This window comes from Trachypithecus francoisi, unplaced genomic scaffold, assembly GCF_009764315.1.
Source record: "Trachypithecus francoisi isolate TF-2019V2 unplaced genomic scaffold, Tfra_2.0 Contig00231, whole genome shotgun sequence".
In the NCBI taxonomy this organism is placed as follows: Eukaryota; Metazoa; Chordata; class Mammalia; order Primates; family Cercopithecidae; genus Trachypithecus; species Trachypithecus francoisi.
The window spans coordinates 69,295-96,136 of record NW_022680518.1 but is presented as its reverse complement, the minus strand read 5'-3'; the positions used below and the strand labels follow the sequence as shown (position 1 = coordinate 96,136).

At 42.0% G+C, this 26,842-nt stretch overlaps 1 pseudogene; it reads left to right on the top strand.

The window, feature by feature from the left end:
• LOC117080484 overlaps positions 1-26,117 on the top strand; it is a 31,925-nt pseudogene extending 5,808 nt beyond the window's left edge.
• Positions 26,118-26,842: the final 725 nt, after the last annotated feature.

Sequence of the window (26,842 nt, the reverse complement as noted above, 5' to 3'; positions counted from 1 at the left end):
ACCTGCTACACACTGGGTCAACCCATCTTTTCCACCTTAACACCAAACTTCACCAAAGAACATTCTCCATTTGCTACAGCACCTCTGCTTCACCTAGCTTGCTCCTGAATACTGCAGTCCTCCAATGGTCTGCCCTTACTTTTCCTCTGCAATTTCCTTTACTTCCATTTTTCTCAGCAAGCACATCAATGCAGGTGACTGTCAAAACTGTACCTAGAATCTAGTCTTCTCTGTCCAAGCTGATTCTCCCAGGCTAGCAATACATTTCCAACCTGCTAATTGGTCAAGTCCATCTGATCATTCCTCCACCCCCTCAAACTGTACTTCCCATATCTCATTTCCTGCCTCTATATCAGTATCTCCTCTTGCCTCACCATCATTATTTTCTGTACCACATTCTGCACTTGAGACTTAAAGCACCACAAGCAACACTGACTCCACTCTTCCCACCCTCATGCCTAATTCTCCCTCCACTATAGGGAGTGTCCCAAAAGGTCTTTATGTATTTTAAGTTTGAATAGTTTAAAATTATATACATTTACAAAAAAATCAGCATTTGCACATTTATTCTTATTTCCCACTTACTATTTTTATAAATTATTCATAACAAATTTTAAATGTATTTATTATATTAGTTCCTCTAATTGAAGACTAAAAACAAAAAGTCTTTTTTTTTAATTTTTTTGATTTAGAGGGTACATGTTCAGGTTTGTTACATGAATATATTACATGATTCTGATGTTGGGGTAAGAATATTCTCATCAACCAGGTAGTGAGTATAGTACTCAATAAGCAGTTTTTCAGCCCACGCCCCCTCCAACTCCCTTCTCATAGTCCCCATCTTTATGGCCATGTGTTCTCAATGTTTAGCTCCCACTTATAAGTAAGAGCTAGTGATGTTTGGTTTTCCACTCCTGCATTAATGTGCTTAGGATAACAGCCTCCAGTTTCATCTATGTTGCTACGAGGGATACAATTTCTTTTTTTTTTTAATTGTTATACTTTAACCTATGGTACATGTGCACAACGTGCAGGTTTGTTACATATGTATACATGTGCCATGTTGGTGTGCTGCACCCGTTAACTCACTTGTCATTTACATTAGGTATATCCCCTAATGCTATTCCTCCCCCCTTCCCCCACCCCACGACAGGCCCTGGTGTGTGATGTTCCCCTTCCTGTGTCCAAGTGTTCTCTCATTGTTCAATTCCCACCTATGAGTGAAAACATGCGGTGTTTGGTTTTCTGTCCTTGCGATACTTTGCTCAGAACGATGGTTTTCAGCTTCATCCATGTCCCTACAAAAGACATGAACTCATCTTTTTTATGGCTGCATAGTATTCCATGGTGTATATGTGCCACATTTTCTTAATCCAGTCTGTCACTGATGGACATTTGAGTTGGTTCCAAGTCTTTGCTATTATGAATGGTGCTGCAATAAACATACCTGTGCATCTGTCTTTATAGCAGCATGATTTATATTCCTTTGGGTATATGCCCAGTAATGGGATGGCTGGGTCAAATGGTATTTCTAGTTCTAGATCCTTAAGGAATCGCCACACAATGGTTGAACTAGTTTACAGTCCCACCAACAGTGTAAAAGTGTTCCTATTTCTCCACATCCTCTCCAGCACCTGTTGTTTCCTGTCTTTTTAATGATCGCCATTCTAACTGGTGTGAGATGGTATCTCATTGTGGTTTTGATTTGCATTTCTCTGATGGCGAATGATGATGTGTACTTTTTCATGTGTCTGTTGGCTGCATAAATGTCTTCTTTTGAGAAGCGACTGTTCATATCCTTTGCCCACTTTTTGATGGGGTTGTTTGATTTTTTCTTGTAAATTTGTTCAAGTTCTTTGTAGATTCTGGACATTAGCCCTTTGTCAGATGGGTAGATTGTAAAAATTTTCTCCCATTCTGTAGGTTGCCTGTTCACTCTGATGGTAGTTTCTTTTGCTGTGCGGAAGCTCTTTAGTTTAGTTAGATCCCATTTGTCAATTTTGGCTTTTGTTGCCATCACTTTTGGTTTTTTAGTCATGAAGTCTTTGCCCATGCTTATGTCCTGAATGGTATTGCCTAGGTTTTCTTCTAGGGTTTTTATGGCTTTGGGTCTAACATTTAAGTCTTTAATTCATCTTGAATTAATTTTTGTATGAGGTGTAAGGGAGGGATCCAGTTTCAGCTTTCTACATATGGCTAGCCAGTTTTCCTAGCACCATTTATTAAATAGGGAATCCTTTCCCCATGTCATGTTTTTGTCAGGTTTGTCAAAGATCAGATGGTTGTAGATGTGTGGTATTATTTCCGAGGACTCTGTTCTGTTCCATTGGCCTAGATCTCTGTTTTGGTGCCAGTACCATGCTATTTTGGTTACTGTAGCCTTGTAGTATAGTTTGAAATCAGGTAGCGTGATGCCTCCAGCTTTGTTCTTTTGACTTAGGATTGTCTTGGCAATGCGGGCTCTTTTTTGGTTCCATATGAACTTTAGAGTCGTTTTTTCCAGTTCTGTGAAGAAAGTCATTGGTAGCTTAATGGAGATGACATTGAATCTATAAATGACCTTGGGCAGTATGGCCATTTTCATGATATTGATTCTTCCTATCCATGAGAATGGTATGTTCTTCCATTTGTTTATGTCCTCTTTTATTTCACTGATCAGTAGTTTGTAGTTCTCCTTAAAGAGGTCTTTTACATCCCTTGTAAGCTGGATTCCTAGGTATTTTATTCTCTGAAGTTATTGTGAATGGGAGTTCATTCATGATTTGGCTCTCTGTTTGTCTGTTACTGGTGTATAAGAATGCTTGTGATTTTTGCACATTAATTTTGTATCCTGAGACTTTGCTGAAGTTGCTTATCAGCTTAAGGAGATTTTGGGCTGAGAGAATGGGATTTTCTTTTTTTTTTTTTTTTTTTTTTTTTTTTGAGACGGAGTCTCACTCTGTCGCCCAGGCTGGAGTGCAGTGGCCAGATCTCAGCTCACTGCAAGCTCTGCCTCCTGGGTTCACGCCATTCTCCTGCCTCAGCCTCCCAAGTAGCTGGGACTACAGGCGTCCGCCACCTCGCCCGGCTAGTTTTTTGTATTTTTTAGTAGAGACGGGGTTTCACAGTGTTAGCCAGGATGGTCTCGATCTCCTGATCTCGTGATCCGCCCGTCTCGGCCTCCCAAAGTGCTGGGATTACAGGCTCGAGCCACCGCGCCCGGCCGAGAATGGGGTTTTCTAAATATGCAATCATGCCATCTGCAAACAGGGACAATTTGACTTCTTCTTTTCCTAATTGAATACGCTTTATTTCTTTCTCTTGCCTGATTGCCCTGGGAAGAACTTCCAGCACTATGTTAAATAGGAGTGATGAAAGAGGGCATCCCTGTCTTGTGCCAGTTTTCAAAGGGAATACTTCCAGTTTCTGCCCATTCAGTATGATACTGGCTGTGGGTTTGTCATAAATAGCTCTTATTATTTTGAGATACATCCCATCAATATCTAGTTTGTTCAGCGTTTTTAACATAAAGGGCTGTTGAATTTTGTCGAAGGTCTTTTCTGCATCTATTGAGATAATCATGTGGTTTCTGTCTTTGGTTCTGTTTATATGCTGGATTAAGTTTATTGATTTACATATGTTGAACCAGCCTTGCATCCTAGGGATGAAGCCCACTTGATCATGGTGGATAAGCTTTTTGAAGTACTGCTGGTTTCAGTTTACCAATATTTTATTGAGGATTTTTGCATCGATGTTCATCAGCGATATTGGTCTAAAATTCTCTTTTTTTGTTGTTGTTGAGTCTCTGACAGGCTTTGATATCAGGATGATATTGGCCTCATAAAATGAATTGGGGAGGATTCCCTCTTTTTCTATTGATTGGAATAGTTTTAGAAGGAATGGTACCAGCTCTTCTTTGTACCTCTGGTAGAATTTGCCTGTGAATTCATCTTGTTCTGGACATTTTTTGGTTGGTAGACTATTAATTATTCTCTCAATTTCAGGGCCTGTTATTGGTCTATTCAAGGATTCAACTTCTTCCTGGTTTAGTCTTGGGAGAGTGTATGTGTCCAGGAATTTATCCATTTCTTCTAGATTTTCTAGTTTATTTGCATAAAGGTGTTTATAGTATTCTCTGATGGTAGTTTGTATTTCTGTGGGATCGGTAATGATATCCCCTTTATCATTTTTTATTGCATCTATTTGATTCTTCTCTCTTTTCTTCTTTGTTAGTCTTGCTAGTGGCCTATCAATTTTGTTGATCTTTTCAAAAAACCAGCTCCTGGATTCATTGATTTTTTGAAGGGTTTTTTGTGTCTCTCTCTCCTTCAGTTCTGCTCTGATCTTAGTTATTTCTTGCCTTCTACTGGCTTTTGAATGTGTTTGCTCTTGCTTCTCTAGTTCTTTTAATTGTGATGTTAGGGTGTCAATTTTAGATCCTTCCTGCTTTCTCTTGTGGGCATTTAGTGCTATAAATTTCCCTCTACACACTGCTTTAAATGTGTCCCAGAGATTCTGGTATGTTGTATCTTTGTTCTCATTGGTTTCAAAGAACATCTTTATTTCTGCCTTCATTTCGTTATGTAGCCAGTAGTCATTCAGGGGCAGGTTGTTCAGTTTCCATGTAGTTGAACGGTTTTGGTTGAGTTTTAGTCCTGAGTTCTAGTTTGACTGCACTGTGGTCTGAGAGACAGTTTGTTATAATTTCTGTTCTTTTACATTTGCTGAGGAGTGCTTTATTTCCAACTATGTGGTCAATTTTAGAATAAGTGCGATGTGGTGCTGAGAAGAATGTATATTCTGTTGATTTGGGGTGGAGAGTTCTGTAGTTGTCTGTTAGGTCCGCTTGCTGCAGAGTTGAGTTCAATTCCTGGATATCCTTGTTAACTTTCTGTCTCGTTGATCTGTCTAATGTTGACAGTGGGGTGTTAAAATCTCCCATTATTATTGTATGGGAGTCTAAGTCTCTTTGTAAGTCTCTAAGGACTTGCTTTATGAATCTGGGTGCTCCTGTATTAGGCGCATGTATATTTAGGATAGTTAGCTCTTCCTGATGAATTGATCCCTTTACCATTATGTAATGGTCTTCTTTGTCTCTTTTGATCTTTGATGGTTTAAAGTCTGTTTTATCAGATACTAGGATTGCAACCCCTGCCTTTTTTTTTTTTTTTTTTTCATTTGCTTGGTAGATCTTCCTCCATCCCTTTATTTTGAGCCTATGTGTGTCTCTGCATGTGAGATGGGTCTCCTGAATACAGCACACTGATGGGTCTTGACTCTTTATCCAATTTGCCAGTCTGTCTTTTAATTGGACCATTTAGTCCATTTACATTTAAGGTTAACATTGGTATGTGTGAACTTGATCCTGTCATTATGATATTAGCTGGTTGTTTCGCTTATTAGTTGATGCAGTTTATTCCTAGCACTGACGGTGTTTACAATTTGGCATGTTTTTGCAATGTCTGGTACCAGTTGTTCCTTTCCATGTTTAGTACTTCCTTCAGGATCTCTTGTAAGGCAGGCCTGGTGGTGACAAAATCTCTAAGCATTTGCTTGTCTGTGAAGAATTTTATTTCTCCTTCACTTATGAAGCTTAGTTTGACTGGATATGAAATTCTGGGTTGAATATTCTTTTCTTTAAGAATGTTGAATATTGCCCCCACTCTCTTCTGGCTTGGAGAGTTTCTGCTGGGAGATCTGCTGTTAGTCTGATGGGCTTCCCTTTGTGGGTAACCCAACCTTTCTCCCTGGCTGCCTTTAACATTTTTTCCTTCATTTCAACTTTGGTAAATCTGACAATTATATGTCTTGGAGTTGCTCTTCTCGAGGAGTATCTTTGTGGCATTCTCTGTATTTCCGGAATTTGAACATTGGCCTGCCTCGCTAGATTGGGGAAGTTCTCCTGGATAATATCCTAAAGGGTGTTTTCCAACTCGGTTCCATTTTCCCCATCACTTTCAGGTACACCAATCAGACGTAGATTTGATCTTTTCACGTAGTCCCATATTTCTTGGAGGCTTTGTTCATTTCTTTTTACTCTTTTTTCTCTAAACTTCTCTTCTCACTTCATTTCATTCATTTGATCTTCAATCACTGATATCCTTTCTTCCACTTGGTGAAATCAGCTACTGAAGCTTGTGCATGCGTCACGTACTTCTTGTGCCATGGTTGTCAGCTCCATCAGGTCATTTAAGGACTTCTCTACACTGTTTATTCTAGTTAGCCATTTGTCTAATCTTTTTTCAAGGTTTGTAGCTTTTTTTGCAATGGGTTCGGACATCCTCCTTTAGCTTGTAAAATTTGTTAATACCGATCATCTGAAGCCTTCTTCTGTCAACTCATCAAAGTTATTCTCCATCCAGCTTTGTTCCATTGCTGGCGAGGAGCTGTGTTCCAGAGAAGAGGCACTCTTGATTTTTAGAATTTTCAGCTTTTCTACTCTGGTTTCTCCCCATCTTTGTGGTTTTATCTACCTTTGGTCTTTGATGATGATGACCTAGAGATGGGGTTTTAGTGTGAATGTCCTTTCTCATTGTTAGTTTTCTTTCTAACAGTCAGGACCCTCAGCTGCAGGTCTGTTGGAGTTTGCTGGAGGTCCACTACAGACCCTGTTTGCCTGGGTATCACCAGCAGAGGCTGCAGAATGGCAGATGTTGCTGCCTGATCCTTCCTCTGGAAGTTTTGTCTCGGGGGCACCTGGCCGTTTGAGGTGTCAGTCACCCCCTACTGGGAGGTGCCTCCCAGTTACACTACTCAGGGGTCAGGGACCCACTTGAGGAGGCAGTCTGTCTGTTCTCAGACCTCAAACTCCATGCTGAGAGAACCACTACTCTCTTCAAAGCTGTCAGACAGGGACATTTAACTCTGCAGAAGTTTCTGCTGCCTTTAGTTCAGCTATGTCATGCCCCCAGAGTTGGAGTCTACAGAGGCAGGCCGGCCTCCTTGAGCTGTGGTGGGCTCCACCCAGTTCGAGCTTCCTGGTCGCTTTGTTTACCTACTCAAGCCTCAGCAATGGTGGACCCCCCTCCCCCAGCCTCGCTGTCACCTTGCAGTTCCATCTCAGACTGCTGTGCTAGCAGTGAGCGAGGCTCCATGGGCATGGGACCCTCCAAGCCAGGCGCGGGATATAATCTCCTGGTGTGCCATTTGCTAATGCCGTTTGAAAAGTGCAGTATTTTTTTTTTAATTATACTTTAAGTTCTAGGGTACATGTGCATAACGTGCAGGTTTGTTACATATGTATACTTATGCCATGTTGGTGTGCTGCACCCATCAACTCATCAGCACCCATCAGTTCATCATTTATATCAGGTATAACTCCCAATGCAATCCCTCCCCCTCCCCCCTCCAATGATAGGCCCCAATGTGTGATGTTCCCCTTCCCGAGTCCAAGTGATCTCATTGTTCAGTTCCCACCTATGAGTGAGAACATGCAATGTTTGGTTTTCTGTTCTTGTGAAAGTTTGCTAAGAATGATGGTTTCCAGCTGCATCCATGTCCCTACAAAGGACGCAAACTCATCCTTTTTTATGGCTGCATAGTATTCCATGATGTATATGTGCCACATTTTCTTAATCCAGTCTGTCACTGATGGACATTTAGGTTGATTCCAAGTCTTTGCTATTGTGAATAGTGCCGCAATAAACATACATGTGCATGTGTCTTTATAGCAGCATGATTTATAATCCTTTGGGTATATACCCAGTAGTGGGATGGCTGGGTCATATGGTACATCTAGTTCTAGATCCTTGAGGAATCACCATACTGTTTTCCATAATGGTTGAACTAGTTTACAATCAATCCCACCAACAGTGTAAAAGTGTTCCTATTTCTCCACATCCTCTCCAGCACCTGTTGTTAGAAAAGTGCAGTATTAGGGTGGGAGTGTCCCGATTTTCCAGGTACCATCTGTCACGGTTTCCCTTTGCTAGGAAAGGAAATTCCCTGACCCCTTGTGCTTCCCAGGTGAGGCAATGCCCCGCCCTGCTCCATGGGCTGAACCCACTTGTCTGACAAGCCCCAATGAGATGAACCTGGTACCTCAGTTGGAAATGCAGAAATCACCCATCTCCTGCATCACTCATGCTGGGAGCTGCAGACTGGAGCTGTTCCTATTCGGCCATCGTGGAACCTCCTATATCCTTTATGGGCATTTATGTATCTTTTAAGGACTCTGAAATTGAAGTAGCTATTCAAAAATCAGAGCTAACATGTTTTAGACATAAGAGTTAAATTATCAGAGTTTAATGATTGCCCTTACAGAGCTAACTGAATTATAATTTGATTTTACTCATGAAGCTTCAGTCTGGTTGTATTCTGTTTCCATCTGTGTTTCAAAGCTCATATGACAGCCAAGTTTTGCAACATTCCTCAGATGATGGCCTTGGTCCAAACTTGGTAGACATCTTATCAGGACATAACTAATGACTCCACCTGAGACTCTGCCTAGGTGGTTTTTATGTATTTTGGTTTAAGCTTCAGAAGAATGAGGAAGACATCCTCAGTAAATCTAATCCTCCTATTATTACTCTGGACCCTGTCTGTACCAGGAGAGGGTGATGAAGTGGAAAAGTGATCCCGATGGTGCTACTTTCCTCATCACCAAGAGCTGGCTAGGCTCAGCCTCATGCTAGCTGGATCCACATGGCTCTCAGGCTTCCAGAAACAGGTTATGTTGGTAAATCAGAATAAGTGGCAAGAAACGTTAAGAGAGAGAGAAAGGAAGAACATTAACTAGCAAAGGTGGCTTTGTTAGGTACATGAAGACTCCCTCAGAGAGAATAGATGGTAAATGTTTCTTTTTAGACATTTAAAGACCTCAGACTCTCAATCTTTCCTGGATCTGGGAAAGACATAAAAAGGGGGCAGGGCATGACTACATTAATAGAGATTCTCTACAGATGCAAATTTTCCCCATAAAAGATGGCAAGGCCATCTCTGTTTGCTATCTAATGATGGTCATTTCAAAAATATGTCAAAGAAATATATTTTGGGGTAAATTATTTTAATTTTTTCCATTCACATCAGCCTCTTCTGTTTTCTTTGTAATTCATTCTGCCAGAGCTGTTCCCTGTGACCCTTCTCCTTCTCTCTTTCCCTACACTCAGCACAATCTGCTCTGATGTCCTGAACAATTCATTTCCAAACCCTAACATGCATTCCCCATTCAGAAATACAAAAGTCCTTAGTTAGCATTGCCCAGGCTCCATAGAACAATGTATGGTTCTATTATCACCCTAGCATGTCTGTAAGATCTTATCTTTTACCCCTTTATGATTATTAAAATCTCCTCAGCTATATAGAATGCTTCCCCAAGATGTATTCTGATAAAACACAGTTCTCCCTCTTGTTACATGAATATCCAAACTTAATCCAAACTTTCCCAATTTAACCCAATAGCCTCACCACACGCACCCACCCTCTGCCAGAAGAATTCACAGGGACTGGGAGGAAGTGAATGATGTCTACTTGGCCATGACCATCTATAAAATGACCAGAAGACAAATAAGAAAGTGAGGAACTAGAAGGATGAATGATCTGGGCAACAGACCTAGGAGCTCTTAAGACACAGAGCTGGGGTGGCTTGCCAATGCCTCACACCCTGCCTTCTCTCAAGTATCAGGTTCCCCACCATGGAGCACTACTGTACTGGTGGGGAGGCTCAGTTGCCCGAGGAACATGAACAGTGGAAAAGAAAGACAGGCTTTCTGCTCTATGAGGCCTATGGGCAGTCAGAAACAGTAGGTGGTGTAAACTGGAGAGTATCTGAGACAGGTCTCAATCAATTTAGGAGTTTATTTTAGCAAGGTTAAGGACATGTGCCTGGGAAACAAGTCTGTGCCTTTCTCCAAGGATGATTTTGATTGCTTCAGTATTTAAAGGGGAAAGGGCAGATATTGGGAAGAGAGGAAGAAATTGTTTAAAGATTTGGGTAGATACGAGACAAACTGTTGCATTATTTTGAGTCTGATCACCCGTTCAAAGCCTGTGAAAGGAGGGTAGAGGAATCATCACTGTGCATTCATCTAGATCAGTGAATTTGCATTTTTACATAAGATAAAATAAACATAGGCCAGGGAAAGCAATCAGGTATGTGTTTGTCTCAGGTGAGCAGAGGGATGATTCTGAGTTCTGTTCTTTGTCCTGTATCTGTGAAGATGAGCTATCAACTTACATTGCCAGGGTGAAATTTTACAGAACTGTTGTACAGTGAAGATCTTGAGGCCTACAAGGAATTTCTTAGTGTGCAAATTGTGAAGGAGACATGTAGTTTTTGTTTTGTTTTGTTTTCTTTTTTTTTTTTTTTTGAGGCGGAGTCTCGCTCTGTCGCCCGACTGAGTGCAGTGGCCGGATCTCAGCTCACTGCAAGCTCCGCCTCCCGGTTTTACGACATTCTCCTGCCTCAGCCTCCCAAGTAGCTGGGACTACAGGCGCCCGCCACCTCGCCCGCTAGTTTTTGTATTTTTAGTAGAGACGAGTTTCACCGTGTTAGCCAGGATGGTCTCGATCTCCTGACCTTGTGATCCGCCCGTCTTGGCCTCCCAAAGTGCTGGGATTACAGGCTTGAGCCACCGCGCCCGGCCTGTTTTGTTTTCAATCTTTGTAGCTATCTTGTTTAGGAATAAAATGGGAGGCAGGTTTGCCTGATACAGTTCCCAACTTGACTTTTCCCCTTGGCTAAGTGATGTGGGGGTTCTGGGACTTATTTTCTTTGAAAATGGACAGGTCCCTTCTGGAGAGTCATGATATGCTTGGCCACTGAGCCCAGCAGATGTGCTAGGTTATGCCATGTGTGTAGGTCCCGGCCCCACTGTATACACAGCATTGCTTGATGCCAACCAGAGGCTCTAGAGTTCTAGACTAGTCTGCCACAAATCTATCTGCAGAAAGAAAATTTACAACTCATCAGCTTATCAAGGAACCAGTGTGCTGAAAACTGTTGGACAAAACCTTAAAAAGGGGTCTAAGGACATTTTACCACTGTCCCTGTGATCATCAGCTCAGAGCAGCCCAGAAGGAGGGTGGGATAAGAGTGTCTCTAGTAACATGGAGACCGCCTCCATAGGCAAGTCCTGTCAACCCCACCATCCCTCCCTTGGGCTGCAGAAACAGGTGGAAGCTGGCTCTAAAAGTTCATTGCTTGGTGTTTAGGAGGACAACATGCAGGTTTGATTGTGGAATACTAGCAGGGTGGATGAGGGAGCAGAGACCTTCTGTATACACCAAACACATATATACACATAAATACAGTGTCATCCCAGAGTGTCACTGAGCTGCCAGGTGGCCAGGTCATTTAGAGTATTATGCATGTCTGGAAGCTCAATGACCTCATCAGTTAGAGTGTGGGTGGACATCTCTTCTAACACATTTGCAATCCATTTCCAGTGCTGGATAGAGCCATTTTCCCTCATGTCTCCATTATCCCTCTAGCACATAGAGGATGACTGCTATCCCAGGCCCTGTACAAAATTATTATTTCACTGCCAATTTACGTACTTGGCTGACACTATTTTACAAAATAGTATAATAGTAATTCAGTTAATTTATCTGCTTTCAGGCCTGAAGAATGCTGAGACTTTGGGCCTGTGCTTGAAAGGCTCACAGGTCATATTTGGACAAGGACGAGGTGGGCCAGAGTAACACACTACAGCCACAACTCCAATATTTGCAGCATTACATGATGCTTTATTTCTCAAAACACTTTGACATCTATTCACTCATCTGTGCAACATTTTTCACATGCCTACAGTATGAACAGTGATATGTCAGTGGGCAAAGATCCTCTTATCCCAGGAGCACAGACCTGAGTCCAAGTCTCAGCTCTGCCAATTACAGCTTTAAGACCATAGGGATATCATATATGCTTTCCCACCTCAGCTTCCTCACCTTTAGGATGATAATTATAATACCAATCAGATTGGGATAAGGTAAATTAAAAGAAATACATAAGGCTCTGGCTGGTGTCCAGTCCATAGTGTATGCTCACATTGCAGCTGCTGTGGTCCTTGCTATTTTTAGGTGGGTATTGTGCCAGATGCTGGAAGCTCAGGGGTAAATAGGGCAATCTGTGTTCTTGGGATGCTCATTATCTACTAAAGGAAACAGACAATCAAAAATAATTATAATGGTCTGTGGACTGCAACGGAAGTATGGAGGAAATGCTGCAGAAAGAGAATATTTCCCTTGACTCCTGTTGGAGCCTGAGTAGTGATCATTCATTGAACACGTGGTGTGTGCCTTTCATTGGGCAAAGAGCTTTCCAAATGCTTGCAAGCACTCTGGGAGGTAAATGTTATAGTTATTACCCTTTGATGAAGGAGATCAAGAGGAATTAATTGGCATGAAGTTAGCGTGTGATGAAGTCAAGATTCAAACCCTCATCGTTCTGACTGTAAAGCTATAGAGAGAACGTTATTTGCGGGAACAGTAAAGCGGGAACCAAGTTCTTCAGGAAGACAGATGGTGATAGGGCAGTGCTGACAGAACAGCACCAGCAATCTAGACAACCTCCACACACACTGGGGCATCCTACCGGGTGAGATTCACAGGCCTCTTTGTGCAGATCACTGACGACAAAGGCAGCATTCTGCCACTCAACACGGAAGGAAAAATTGGCATCAATCAATCAAGGAGTTGTGGCAGCATCCCTATCACTCTTCAACAACCTCAAGTAAATGTTAGATGGACTCATGACCTTCTCCTGGCAAACTGACATATGCCTGGCCTATGGTGGGCACACCACACCCCACATTACATGCCCACAACACCAGGAGTACCCTGTTTCTTCTTTCTTTGCCTCCCTCTTGGATTCTGTAGACTCTGCACTTAGTACAGAGTCATACTACACTGGTTGCAGAAAATGACTGCTGAATAGAGTTGGGTCAACACATTAAGCCTAGACTCAGGCCTTCCAACTTCCCCACAAGGGCTCTTTGTGCAGCGTCAAATAACATTCTGAGCAGGGAATGTTCTGTGTGAAGCTGGCTGCTTTGTGATCAGCCTGACCTCTCTGATCAACCCCAATCCTTTATTTTGCAAACAAGGAATAACTTATGGCACCTTCTGGGGAACAAAGATCAAGACAGATTCTTTAGGGAAGGCCATTCCACCCTTTGATATCCAGGTCTGGTCCTAAGGGCATTGGCAGGGAGCAGTTAGGGCTCAGCGGGGGTTGGACCATTGTGTGACACCAGGTGACAATACCAGCCATGCTTCCCTCCCCTAGTCATCCTTCCTCCTCTCTCCCATTTTTTCCTCTTATTTCCTATGTAGGCCTCAGTTGAAAACTGCATTATTGTGGGCATGAATTCAGCTCACCTTGGCAGCCAGAGCATCACACACAGTGCATGCAGTGGATAGAAAAGAACACTTGGAGGTAGTGCTGGCAGTTCTCTTTAGCAGCTGGTGCTTTTCATCTTTCTTGATGAGCATTTTCCAGCTTTGAGACACACTGGTGACGTCTACTAACCCATGACACATAGACCCTTGGCTTGGGTTTCACATTTGCTGATTTTAAAGACTTTTGGAATTTTTATTCCATTTTCTGATAAGGTTCCTCCATCACTTTATCCACTCTGGCATCCGTGAGCCAGACAATGCTTGGGTGGGGCAGAAGGGCTAGGGCCTCTTGCAGGGTGTGATTCACAGGCCTCTTGCTACAGATCATTGGCAACACAGAAGAAAACATTGGCATCAGAATCAAGCCTGCTAGGCCTGTAGGCCTCTTTACAGGCTATGAGGTAAGGACCGCCCCCCCCCCCCCCATCTGCCCCCTTCCAGGCCCGGAGGATCCCGACAGGGAGCTCTGCATCCTGAGGATTCTTCACATCTTTGTTTATTTGCTTCAACTCAACGAAGCATGTTTTTTGTTTTTTTGTTTTGTTTTGTTTTTTTTTTGAGATGGCGTCTCGCTCTGTCGCCCAGGCTGGAGCGCAGTGGCCGGATCTCAGCTCACTGCAAGCTCCGCCTCCCAGGTTCACGCCATTCTCCTGCCTCAGCCTCCCGAGTAGCTGGGACTACAGGCGCCCGCCACCTCGCCCGGCTAGTTTTTTTGTACTTTTTAGTAGAGACGGGGTTTCACCGTATTAGCCAGGATGGTCTCGATCTCCTGACCTTGTGATCCGCTCGCCTCGGCCTCCCAAAGTGCTGGGATTACAGGCTTCAGCCACCGCGCCCGGCCAGCATGTTTTAATTAAACTCAAAACTCACAATGCATTCCCACATCCTTTCCTGCCCTAACCCACCTGGAACGTTGGGGCTGACTGATGGGGTAGAAAGAAGACTGGCTTCAGAACCATCAGACTTGGGTTCCAATGATCTATTGTAGTTAAGAATATAGGGTTTGACTGGATTCAAATCATACCATCCCACTTACCAACAAGAAGGTGTGAACAAATCACTTATCCTCGCCGAGCCTCCAGGAAACTCTATTATCCCACTTTACAGGGAGAAAAACTGCAGATTAAAAGTGTTACCACTCGACCTCTGATGATCTACCTGCCTCGGGCTGGAATTACAGGCGTGAGCCACTGCACCCGGCCTATGTTTAATATTTTGTTTTTTTGTTTCTTTGTTTTTTGTAGTGACATATTTTGTTCCCCTCTCATTTCCTTTTGTTTATATTCTATAAATATTTTCTTCATAGTTACTATGAATATTACATACAACATCCTAAGGTTGTAACAATCTAATTTGAATTAATACCTACTTAACTTCAATTGCATACAAAAACTGTACTCATGTCCAGGCATGGTGGCTTACACCTATAATCCCAGCACTTTGGGAGGCCAAGGTGGGCGGATCACCTGAGGTCAAGGGCTCAAGACCAGCCTGGCCAACATGATGAAACCCCATTGCTACTAAAAATACAAAAATTAGCCAGGCATGGTGGCATGCACCTGTAATCCCTGCTACTCAGGAGGCTGGGGCAGGAGAATCACTTGAACCCAGGATTGAACCCAGGTTGCAGTGAACCAAGATCTCACCACTGCACTCCAGCCTGGGTGACAGAGCAAGACTCTGTCTCAAAAAACAACAAACAAATAAAAACTCTACTCATGTACAGTCTTCCATTTATATTGTTGATGTAATCTTCTGCCTACCAACTCAGTCCACAAAGGCACTCATGTTAATCTAGTATCACAAGTGGAAAACAGTATTACTTGCCATAAACAGAAGGCAATTATAACCATAACTCTAGGTTTAAAAAAAAAAAAAAAAAACAATTTTCTCATATTCTACCTAAATCCTATTCCCACTGAAAGCTCTGATCCCAAAGTGTATCTTCCTCTTGGGACTTCCAGAGAGTTCAAAGCATGTCAGCACTAAACTAAGAGTCAAGCTGATATACTCAGAACAATTGGAAGTGAATCCAAAAAGGGAGATCATTCAATGTTTTTAAAATGATTTTTCAGATAGCTCTTAAAACCATTTCATGGTGTATACACCATGGAATACTATGCAGCCATAAAAAAGGATGAGTTCATGTCCTTTGTAGGGACATGGATGTAGCTGGAAACTATCATTCTCAGCAAACTATCGCAAGAACAGAAAACCAAACACTGCATATTCTCACTCATAGGTGGGAATTGAACAAGGAGAACACTTGGACACAGGAAGGGGAACATCACACACTGGGGCCTGTCATGGGGTGGGGGCAGTGGGGACGGATAGCATTAGGAGATATACCTAATGTACATGACGAGTTAACAGGTGCAGCACAGCAACATGGCACATATATACATACGTAACAAACCTGCACTTTGTGCACATGTACTCTAGAACTTAAAGTATAATAAAAAAATTTAAAAAAAAAAACCTCAGGGATTAGTGAATTAACCAGGAAACTATATTTTATGAAGGTAATAAACACATCTTTGATAAAAATTAAAAAAACAAAAACATTTCATGTTCCACAAGAGATATTGCTTAGGGGTCAAGTGAATAGGTTGTGAAGCAAGAATTAAATTTAAATACCAACCCTCTCAGTGAGCAGCTGAGTGACTTTGAGGAAGTGAATGTGCCTCTCTGAGCATGAGGTTTTTCTTATTTAAAATGCGCTATGAAAAAGTGCCAGCTTCACACAAAAACATGTATGCAAATGTATGTAGCAGCTTTACTCAAAATAGCCAAAACCTGGAGACAACCCAGGTTTTGAAAGGCCTGGAGATGCCTTTCAATGGGCAAATGGTTAAACAAAAACTGAGCTACACCCACAACATGGAATACTGTTCTGGAATAAAAAGGATCAAACCATTGATACACACAACTTGGATGAGTCTCTAGAGAATCATGCTGAAAAAAAACCCAACAGTCCCAAACAGGTGTACAGTATTTAATTATATTTATATAACACGCTTGAAACAACAAAATTATAAAAACAGAGAACAGCAAGGATGGGGAGAGGAGAGGAAAAGAGAAGGAGGAGGTGGATGTGGTTATAGAATAGCAACATCAGAGATCTTCCTGATGTGCTGGTGAATGTGCAGACCTACATATGTGATAAAACTGCATAAAAATAAATACACACACACACACACACACACACACACACAAAAGTACAAGTGAAATGGGAGATCTGAAGATTGGTGGATTGTATCAACATCATAATTCTGGCTGAGATACTGAACTATAGTTTGCAAGATGTTGCCACTATGGAAAACTAGTAAAGAGTACAGGGGCATCAATCTGTATTATTTTTTACAACTGCATGGAAGTCCACAATTATCTTAAAATGAAAAGTTAACTTTAAAAAAAACGCCCTCATAGGCTTTCTGTGAGGATCAAATGAGATAGTACTTAGGGAAGAAAATTCACTCAGCAAATGTTTATTGACCCCTCTCACCTGTCCAGACACTGTGCGAATGCTGAGCTTACAGCAGGGAACAAAGTTCACACTATAATAGAATTTTATTCTAGTATAGTGTCACATAAAAGTAAACTGATTTTTTTTATCATACTTTAAGTTCTAGGGTACATGTCCACAATGTGTAGGTTTGTTACATATGTACACAGGTGCCATGTTGGTGTGCTGTACCCGTTAAGTCATCATTTATATTAGGTATATCTCCTAATGCTATCCCTCCCCACTATAGGCCTTGGTGTATGATGTTCCCCTTCCTGTGTCCAAGCGTTCTCATCGTTCAGTTCCCAACTGTGAGTGAGAACATGCAGTGTTTGGTTTTCTGTTCTTGCAATAGTTTGCTGAAAATGATGGTTTCCAGCTGCATCCATGTCCCTACAAAGCACACGAACTCATCCTTTTTTATAGCTGCAGAGCATTCCATGGTGTATATGTGCCACATTTTCTTAATCCATTTGGGTTGATTCCAAGTCTTTGCTATTGTGAATACTGCCACAATAAACAGACGTGTGCATTTGTCTTTATAGCAGCATGATTTATAATCCTTTGGGTATATACCCAGTCACGGGATGGCTGGGTCAAATGGTATTTCTAGTTCTAGATCCTTGAGGAATCGCCACACTGTTTTCCACAATGGTTGAACTAGTTTACAGTCCCACCATTAGTGTAAAAGTGTTCCTATTTCTCCACATCCTCTCCAGCACCTGTTGTTTCCTGACTTTTTAATGGTTGCCATTCTAACTGGTGTGAGATGGTATCTCATTGTGGTTTTGATTTGCATTTCTCTGATAGCAAGTGATGATGAGCATTTTTTCATGTGTTTGTTGGCTGTATATGTGTCTTCTTTTGAGAAGTGTCTGTTCATATCCATTGCCCACTTTTTGATGGGGTTGTTTGTTTTTCTCTTGTAAATTTGTTTGAGTTCTTTGTAGGTTCTGGATATTAGCCCTTTGTCACATGAGTAGACTGCAAAAATTTTCTCCTGCAAAAAAATTCTGTAGGTTGCCTGTTCACTCTGATGGTAGTTTCTTTTGCTGTGCAGAAGCTCTTTAGTTTAATTAGATCCCATTTGTCAATTTTGGCTTTTGTTGACATTGTTTTGGTGTTTTAGACATGAAGTCTTTGCCCATGCCTATGTCCTGAATGGTATTACCTAGGTTTTCTTCTAGGGTTTTTATGGTTTTACGTCTAACATTTAAGTCTCTAACCCATCTTGAATTAATTTTCGTATAAGGAGTAAGGAAAGGATCCAGTTTCAGCTTTCTACTTATGGCTAGCCAATTTTCCCAGCACCATTTATTATATAGGACATCCTTTCCCCATTTCTTGTTTTTGTCAGGTTTGTCAAAGATGAGATGGCTGTAGATGTGTGGTATTATTTCTGAGGGCTCTGTTCTGTTCCCTTGGTCTAGATCTCTGTTTTGGTACCAGTACCATGCTGTTTTGGTTACTGTAGCCTTGTAGTATAGTTTGAAGTCAGGTAGCGTGATGCCTTCAACTTTGCTCTTTTGGATTAGGATTTTCTTGGCAATGCAGGCTCTTCTTTGGTTCCATATGAACTTTAAAGCAGTTTTTTCCAATTCTGTGAAGAAAGTCATTGGTAGCTTGATGGGGATGGCATTGAATCTATAAATTACCTTGGGCAGTATGGCTGTTTTCACGATATTGACCCTTCCTATCCATGAGCATGGTATGTTCTTCCATTTGTTTGTGTCCTCTTTTATTTCACTGAGCAGTGGTTTGTAGTTCTCCTTGAAGAGGTCCTTCACATCCCTTGTAAGTTGGATTCTTAGGTATTTTATTCTCTTTGAAGCAATTGTGAATGGGAGTTCATTGATGATTTGGCTGTTTCTCTGTTATTGGTGTATAAGAATGCTTGTGATTTTTGCACATTGATTTTGTATCCTGAGACTTTGCTGAAGTTGCTTATCAGCTTAAGGAGATTTTGGGCTAAGACAGTGGGGTTTTCTAAATATACAATCATGTCACCTGCAAACAGGGACAATTTGGCTTCTTCTTTTCCTAATTGAATACCCTTTATTTCCTTCTCTTGCCTGATTGCGCTAGCCAGAACTTCCACCACTATGTTGAATAGGAGTGGTGAGAGAGGGCATCCCTGTCTTGTGCCAGTCTTCAAAGGGAATGCTCCCAGTTTTTGCCTATTCAGTATGATATTGGTTGTGGGTTTGTCATAATAGCTCTTATTTTGAGATACGTTCCATCAATACCGAATTTATTGAGAGTTTTTAGCATGAAGGCTGTTGAATTTTATCAAAGGCCTTTTCTGCATCTATTGAGATAATCATGTGGGTTTTGACTTTGGTTCTGTTTATATGCTGGATTACGTTTATTGATTTGTGTATGTTGAACCAGCCTTGTGTCACAGGGATGAAACCCACTTGATCATGGTGGATAAGTTTTTTGATACACTGCTGGATTTGGTTTGCCAGTATTTTTTGAGGATTTTTGCATCGATGTTCATCAGGGATATTGGTCTAAAATTCTCTTTTTTGTTGTGTCTCTGCCAGGCTTTGGTATCAGGATGATGTTGGCCTCATAAAATGAGTTAGGGAGGACTCCCTCTTTTTTTATTGACTGGAATAGTTTCAGGAGGAATGGTACCAGCTCCTCCTTGTACCTCTGGTGGAATTTGGCTGTGAATCCATCTGGTCCTGGACCTTTTTTGGTTGGTAGACTATTAGTTATTGCCTCAATTTCAGAGCCTGCTATTGGTCTATTCAGCGATTCAACTTTTTCCTGGTTTAGTCTTGGGAGAGTGTATGTGTCCAGGAATTTATCCATTTCTTCTAGGTTTTCTAGTTTATTTGTGGAGAGGTGTTTATAGTATTCTCTGATGGTAGTTTGTATTTCTGTGGGGGGGGTGGTGATATCCCCTTTATCATTTTTTATTGCATCTATTTGATTCTTCTCTCTTTTTCTCTTTATTAGTCTTGCTAGCGGTCTCTCAATTTTGTTGATCTTTTCAAAAAACCAGCTCCTGGATTCATTGATTTTTTTTAAGGGTTTTTTGTGTCTCTATCTCCTTCAGTTCTGCTCTGATCTTAGTTATTTCTTGCCTTCTGCTGGCTTTTGAATGTGTTTGCTCTTGCTTCTCTAGTTCTTTTAATTGTGATGTTAGGGTGTCAATTTTAGATCTTTCCTGCTTTCTCTTGTGGGCATTTAGTGCTATAAATTTCCCTCTACACACTGCTTTAAATGTATCCCAGGTATTCTGGTATGTTGTACCTTTGTTCTTATTGGTTTCAAAGAACATCTTTATTTCTGCCTTCATTTCTTTATGTACCCAGTAGTCACTCAGGAGCAGGTTGTTCAGTTTCCATGTAGTTGAGCGGTTTTGATTCAGTTTCTTAGTCCTGAGTTCTAGTTTGATTGCACTGTGGTCTGAGAGACAGTTTGTTATAATTTCTGTTCTTGTACATTTGCTGAGGAGTGCTTTACTTCCAATTATGTGGTCAATTTTGGAATAAGTGCGATGTGGTGCTGAGAAGAATGTATATTCTGTTGATTTGGGGTGGAGAGTTCTGTAGTTGTCTGTTAGGTCCGCTTGGTGCAGAGCTGAGTTCAATTCCTGGATATCCTTGTTAACTTTCTGTCTCGTTGATCTGTCTAATGTTGACAGTGGGGTGTTAAAATCTCCCATTATTATTGTATGGGAGTCTAAGTCTCTTTGTAGGTCTCTAAGGACTTGCTTTATGAATCTGGGTGCTCCTGTATTGGGTGCATATATATTTAGGATAGTTAGCTCTTCCTGTTGAATTGATCCCTTTACCATTATGTAATGGCCTTCTTTGTCTCTTTTGATCTTTGATGGTTTAAAGTCTGTTTTATCAGAGACTAGGATTGCAACCCCTGCCTTTTTGCCTTTTTTGTTTTCCATTTGCTTGGTAAATCTTCCTCCATCCCTTTATTTTGAGCCTATGTGTGTCTCTGCATGTGCGATGGGTCCTAAATACAGCACAGTGATGGGTCTTGACTCTTTATCCAATTTGCCAGTCTGTGTTTTTTAATTGGAACATTTAGCCCATTTACATTTAAGGTTAATATTGTTATGTGTGAACTTGATCCTGTCATTATGACATTGCTGGTAATTTTGCTTGTTAGTTGATGCAGTTTCTTCCTAGCATCGATGGTCTTTACATTTTGGCATGGTTTTGCAATGGCTGGTACCAGTTGTTCCTTTCCATGTTTAGTACTTCCTTCAGGATCTCTTGTAAGGCAGGCCTGGTGGTGACAAAATCTCTAAGCATTTGCTTGTCTGTAAAGGATTTTATTTCTCCTTCACTTATGAAATTTAGTTTGACTGGATATGAAATTCTGGGTTGAATATTCTTTTCTTTAAGAATATTGAATATTGGCCCCCACTCTCTTTTGGCTTGGAGAGTTTCTGCTGAGAGATCTGCTGTTAGTCTGATGGGCTTCCCTTTGTGGGTAACCCGACCTTTCTCCTTAACATTTTTTCCTTCATTTCAACTTTGGTGAATCTGACAATGATGTATCTTGTAGTTGGTCTTCTCGAGGAGTATCTTTGTGGCATTCTCTGTATTTCATGAATTTGAATGTTGGCCTGCCTCGCTAGGTTGGGGAAGTTCTCCTGGATAATATCCTGCAGTGTTTTCCAACTTGGTTCCGTTCTCCCCGTCACTTTCAGGTACAGTAATCAGATGTAGATTTGGTCTTTTCACATAATCCTATATTTCTTGGAAGCTTTGTTCATTTCTTTTTACTCTTTTTTCTCTACACTTCTCTTTTTGCTTCATTTCATTCATTTGATCTTCAATCGCTGATACTCTTTTTTTACAGTTGATCGAGTCAGTTACTGAAGCTTGTGCATTTGTCACATAGTTCTTGTGTCATGGTTTTCATCTCTATCAGTTCATTTATGGACTCCTCTGCATTGTCTAGTTATCCATTCTTCCATTCTTTTTTCAAGGTTTTTAGTTTCTTTGCACTGGGTATATAGTTCCTCCTTTAGCTCTGAGAAGTTTGATAGACTGAAGCCTTCTTCTCTCAACTCGTCAAAGCCATTCTCTGTCCAGCTTTGTTCCATTGCTGGCAATGAGCTGTGTTCCTTTGGAGGGGGAGATGCACTCTGATTTTTTTAATTTCCAGCTTTTCTGCACTGCTTTTTCCTCATCTTTGTGGTTTTATCTGCCTTTGGTCTTTGACGATGGTGACGTACTGATGGGGTTTTGGTGTAGGTGTCCTTTCTGCTTGTTAGTTTTTCTTCTAACAGTCAGGACCCTAAGCTGCAGGTCTGTTGGAGTTTGCTTGAAGTCCACTCCAGACCCTATTTGCCTGGGTATCAGCAGCAGAGGCTGCAGAAGATAGAATATTGCTGAGCAGGGAGTGTTGCTGTCTGAATCTTGCTCTGGAAGCTTCGTCTCGGGTGTACCCTGCCATGTGAGGTGGGAGGTGTTGGTCTGCACCTAGTGGGGGATGTCTCCCAGTTAGGCTACTCAGAGGTCCGGGACCCACTTGAGCAGGCAGTCTGTCTGTTCTCAGATCTCAACCTCTGTGCTAGGAGAACCACTGCTCTCTTCAAAGCTGTGAGACAGGGACATTTACATCTGCAGAGGTTTCTGCTGCTTTTTGTTTAGCTATGCCCTGTCCCCAGAGGTGGAATCTACAGAGACAGGCAGGCCTCCTTGAGCTGTGGTGGGCTCCACCCAGTTTGAGTTTCCCAGTGGCTTTGTTTACCTACTTAAGCCTCAGCAATGGCGGGTGCCCCTCCTCCAGCCTCGCTGCCACCTTGCAGTTAGATCTCAGACTCTTGTGCTAGCAGTGAGGGAGGCTCCGTGGGCATGGGACCCTCCAGGCCAGGCGTGGGATATAATCTCCTGGTGTGCTATTTGCTAAGACCCTTGGTAAAGCGCCATATTAGGGTGGGAGTTACCTGATTTTCCAGGTGTTGTGTGTCTCAGTTTCCCTTGGGTAGGAAAAGGAATTCCCTTCCCCCTTGGGCTTCCCAGGTGAGGCAATGCCTCACCCTGCTTCAGCTCTCGCCGGTTGGGCTGCACCCACTGACCAGCACCGACTGTCCGACACACCCCAGTGAGATGAACTTGGTACCTCAGTTGAAAATGCAGAAATCACCCGTCTTCTGTGTCGCTCATGCTGGGAGCTGGGGGTTGGAGCTGTTCCTATTCGACCATCTTGAGTGCCCCTCTTCCAGCAAACTGATTTTTTTAATTTGTCATTGAAATTGGTTTAATCACAACCACTCATAGAACAGTAGCATGCATCGTGTGCCTACATGTAATGAAAATAGACTCAGAGAGATGGCAACATTTGCCCAGGTACCAGGTAGAATCAGAGGCAGAATTCAAACCCAGATTGGAACCCGAGGTTGTGGCTCATCATCTCTAAAGTCACTGCCTTCAACAAAGGAGCTCTCTTCTCTTTGCAGGGTAACCCAGAGAAGACAGCCAAAGTGGAATGTGGGGTCTACATTCTAAAACACCAGAGACAGAGCAACTATGGATGAAGAGGGCTATATCTGGTTCCTGGGGAGGAGTCATGACACTATCAATGCCTCTAGGTAGGTGTGGCTGACGCCAGGCTGGCTGTTGTTGTCCTCACATGCCTTATGGGATCTTGCATGCCCAAACAGTCTTTCATGCATTGGTGACAGGACCCTCAGCCCAATTTGAATACAGCCATGTCTACAGTGCCCTGATCCCAAGTTTTGGTGCACCTCCCTAACCCCTGCATACAGAAAACTCAATAAAAATGAAATTCAAGAAGGTCTTGAAGACATAAGAAGACACTGTGCAATTTAGAGAAGGGGGAATGAGATTGAGAAAGGAGACTCTGTCTTGGTCCCCATAGGTTCGGGGAGCTTATTTCATGTTTGTGCTCCTCTAATGCAGCACAAGATGTCACAGAACAAACATAGTAATAATAATAACTAACCTTTAGCTATTGTTTATTTTTTATTATTATTATGAATCTATTATAAATCTATGAATACAATAAATCTATTAAGATATTGTCATAAATCTATTATTATAAATCTATTCATTATTATAATTATTTAGCTACTAACCTGGAGTACTTACTATGTGAAAACACTGTTCTTAATGCTTTATATGACTCACCTCTCAATGCTGGAAGGGAGATGCGATTATTACCCCTATTTTACTGATGAGGAAACTGGGTGACTGACCAGTGAAGAAATTTGCCTGAAGTCTCAAAGATAGCACAGGGTGCAATCCAGATTTGAACTGAGGCAGGCTGGCTCTGAGCCCCTGTCCCTAACCCCTACCTGATTTTTTAAAAGACACATTACACTACAGTAACAATTTCTCTTGTATATTTTAGAGAAATGGATGTGATTTTTTTTTTTATTTCTAAAACATGATGTACTGGAAATTTGCAGAAAGTAGATTTTAAATGCTCTTACCACAAAAGAAAAAAAGAGGTAATTATGTGAGATAATGGATATACTGGTGCCTGAGTGTAGTAATCGTGTTACTATATATATGTACATCAAAACAGCATGTTTTATGCCTTGAATATATATAATAAAAGCCAAAAATCATGCTGATACAATGGGAAATAGTGTGCAGAATTTGCACAAATGTTTAAGACCAAGTTTGAGGTTTCCAAGAGATTTCGTGTCTGGCGAAGCTGCATGGCCCAAGGGCCCAGGGAACTAAGCATTCGCCCTTCTTTGTCAATAAAGGCAGTGAGGCAAGAAACCCTGGGATTACTGGAGTCATTTATTTCTCAGCCTACAATGTCCAAGTCTTCAAATTCTGGGCCTGTGACACAGACAGATCAGGAGTCTCTGGCTCCCTATGACTTCTACCTCTGTGCCAAAGGAAGCTGTGACTCTCCAAAGCAGGAGATTTGAGGACTTGGTTCACCCCAGCCCTGGTATCTGCCCCAGAACCCTTCATCCTCCCGGTACGGCATTGGGCCTACAGAGGTGGAGCATGCTTTGGTGGACCACCCAGCAGTGGCAGAGTCAGCCATGATGAGCAGCCCAGACCCGATTCAAGGGGAAGTGAGGAGAACACAGAGATCATCGTATCCATACATGGACACTAGGAAAGCAGATGCCAGGGAAACTTCCAGGCTTTACCTGGGCCACCTTAGGGGAAGGAGGGCATAGTATGCATGTGCACTTACACAGTATAGTGACCTGGGGGTACTGCAGCCTCTCTGTGGCTCTGAAGATAAAGATGACAGATTATATTTAGTGAGCACTTAACTACATGCCAAATAATTTAACTGTCACAAAATGTAATAATCTAAGAGCTCTTCTACTCTTTATAGATGAGGAAGGAGGAGGAGAAGGAAGTTAAGTAACCTGTCCACATCACACAGCTAGCAAGGGGTGGAGCCAGAATGGCATTTCAGCAACGTGGCTGAAGAACAAGCATGCATTTGTTTATTAAAAAGTGTTTATTGAGCACCTTCTATTTGCAAGGCCTTGTGCAATAAAATGGGGATAACACTACTAATATATGAATAATAAATTGTCAAGAATTATCAAATGCCCATTGGGTTACAGGCACAGGATTGCATGTATAATAATAGTAAAAATAATGATGAAAGTACTGATGACAGGGATAATAATGTAAACTACCTGGATGTTTCATATGTATTATCTCATGGAAGCTTTAAAGAAACCAAATGAGGAATGGAATCTTTATTGTTCCCATTTCACAGAGAAGGAAACTGAGGTTAAGGAGAGGTCAAGTAACTTTTCAAGGCATGGAGTGGACATTGGAAGTATAGGCATTTGCACCTGGTCCTCTTCTTTTCCAAAACTACCGTAGGGTCCAACGTCACCTTGTTTTTCCACTCATTCAATAAATACTGACTTTTTACACTATGTAATAGGTTGACACTCATCATGAGCCTCTGCAGGTAGTGAAGGCATTTATTGTCCTGACCCCACACTTTCTGTCTCATGACAAGGGCCAACTGACCAAGGAGCTGCAGCAGCATGTAAAGTCAGTGACAGCCCCATATAAGTACCCGAGGAAGCTAAGTGAGGGCAGATGGAAGGGGGTCAGTTCCCAGTACTTCTACCCATGTCTCCTAGGGTGGTTGTGCAGGGGGAAGCTTGGACACTCACAGTAGTGGCTATTTTTTCTGCATAAGAAGCAATTTGGCTTAGGGATGGGGTGTTCTCTTAAAATGTGTTTAAACTGACAAATTAGAAAATGATCTATTAAAAGCAAGGAGACTTGGCCGGGCGCGGTGGCTCAAGCCTGTAATCCCAGCACTTTGGGAGGCCGAGACGGGCGGATCACGAGGTCAGGAGATCGAGACCATCCTGGCTAACCCGGTGAAACCCCGTCTCTACTAAAAATACAAAATAGCCGGGCGAGGTGGCGGACGCCTGTAGTCCCAGCTACTAGGGAGGCTGAGGCAGGAGAATGGCGTGAACCCGGGAGGCGGAGCTTGCAGTGAGCTGGGATCCGGCCACTGCACTCCAGCCGGGCGACAGAGCGAGACTCCGTCTCAAAAAAAAAAAAAAAAAAGCAAGGAGACTTATAGATAAATCCTAATTCAGGTGATTACAACAAATATTTCTTAAGCACTTTCTATATGCTGGCAATTACAAGTGTTTAAGATAAATCTAGTGTAATTACTGAACTCAGAGTGAGAGTAAGAAAATGACAGATACTTATAGGACAACACATGGGATATTACAAGCACATGCAGTGTTCTGAAATAACACAGAGGAGGGCATCATTAACTCTGCAAGAGCTAGGAGGAGGTTCAGAGAGGAGGGCCTAGTGAGTAGGGATTTTCAAGATGCAAAGGACTAAAGGGGATGATATGAAAAGAGGAAGAAGCTCTCAAAACAAGATGACAGGGCTGGGCATGGTGGCTCACACCTGTAATCCCAGCACTTTGAGAGGCTGAGGCAGCATGATCACTTGAGCCCAGGAATTCAAGACCAGCCTGAGTAACACAGCGAGAACCCTATTTCTATTTAAATAAGTTTAATATATAAAAAAA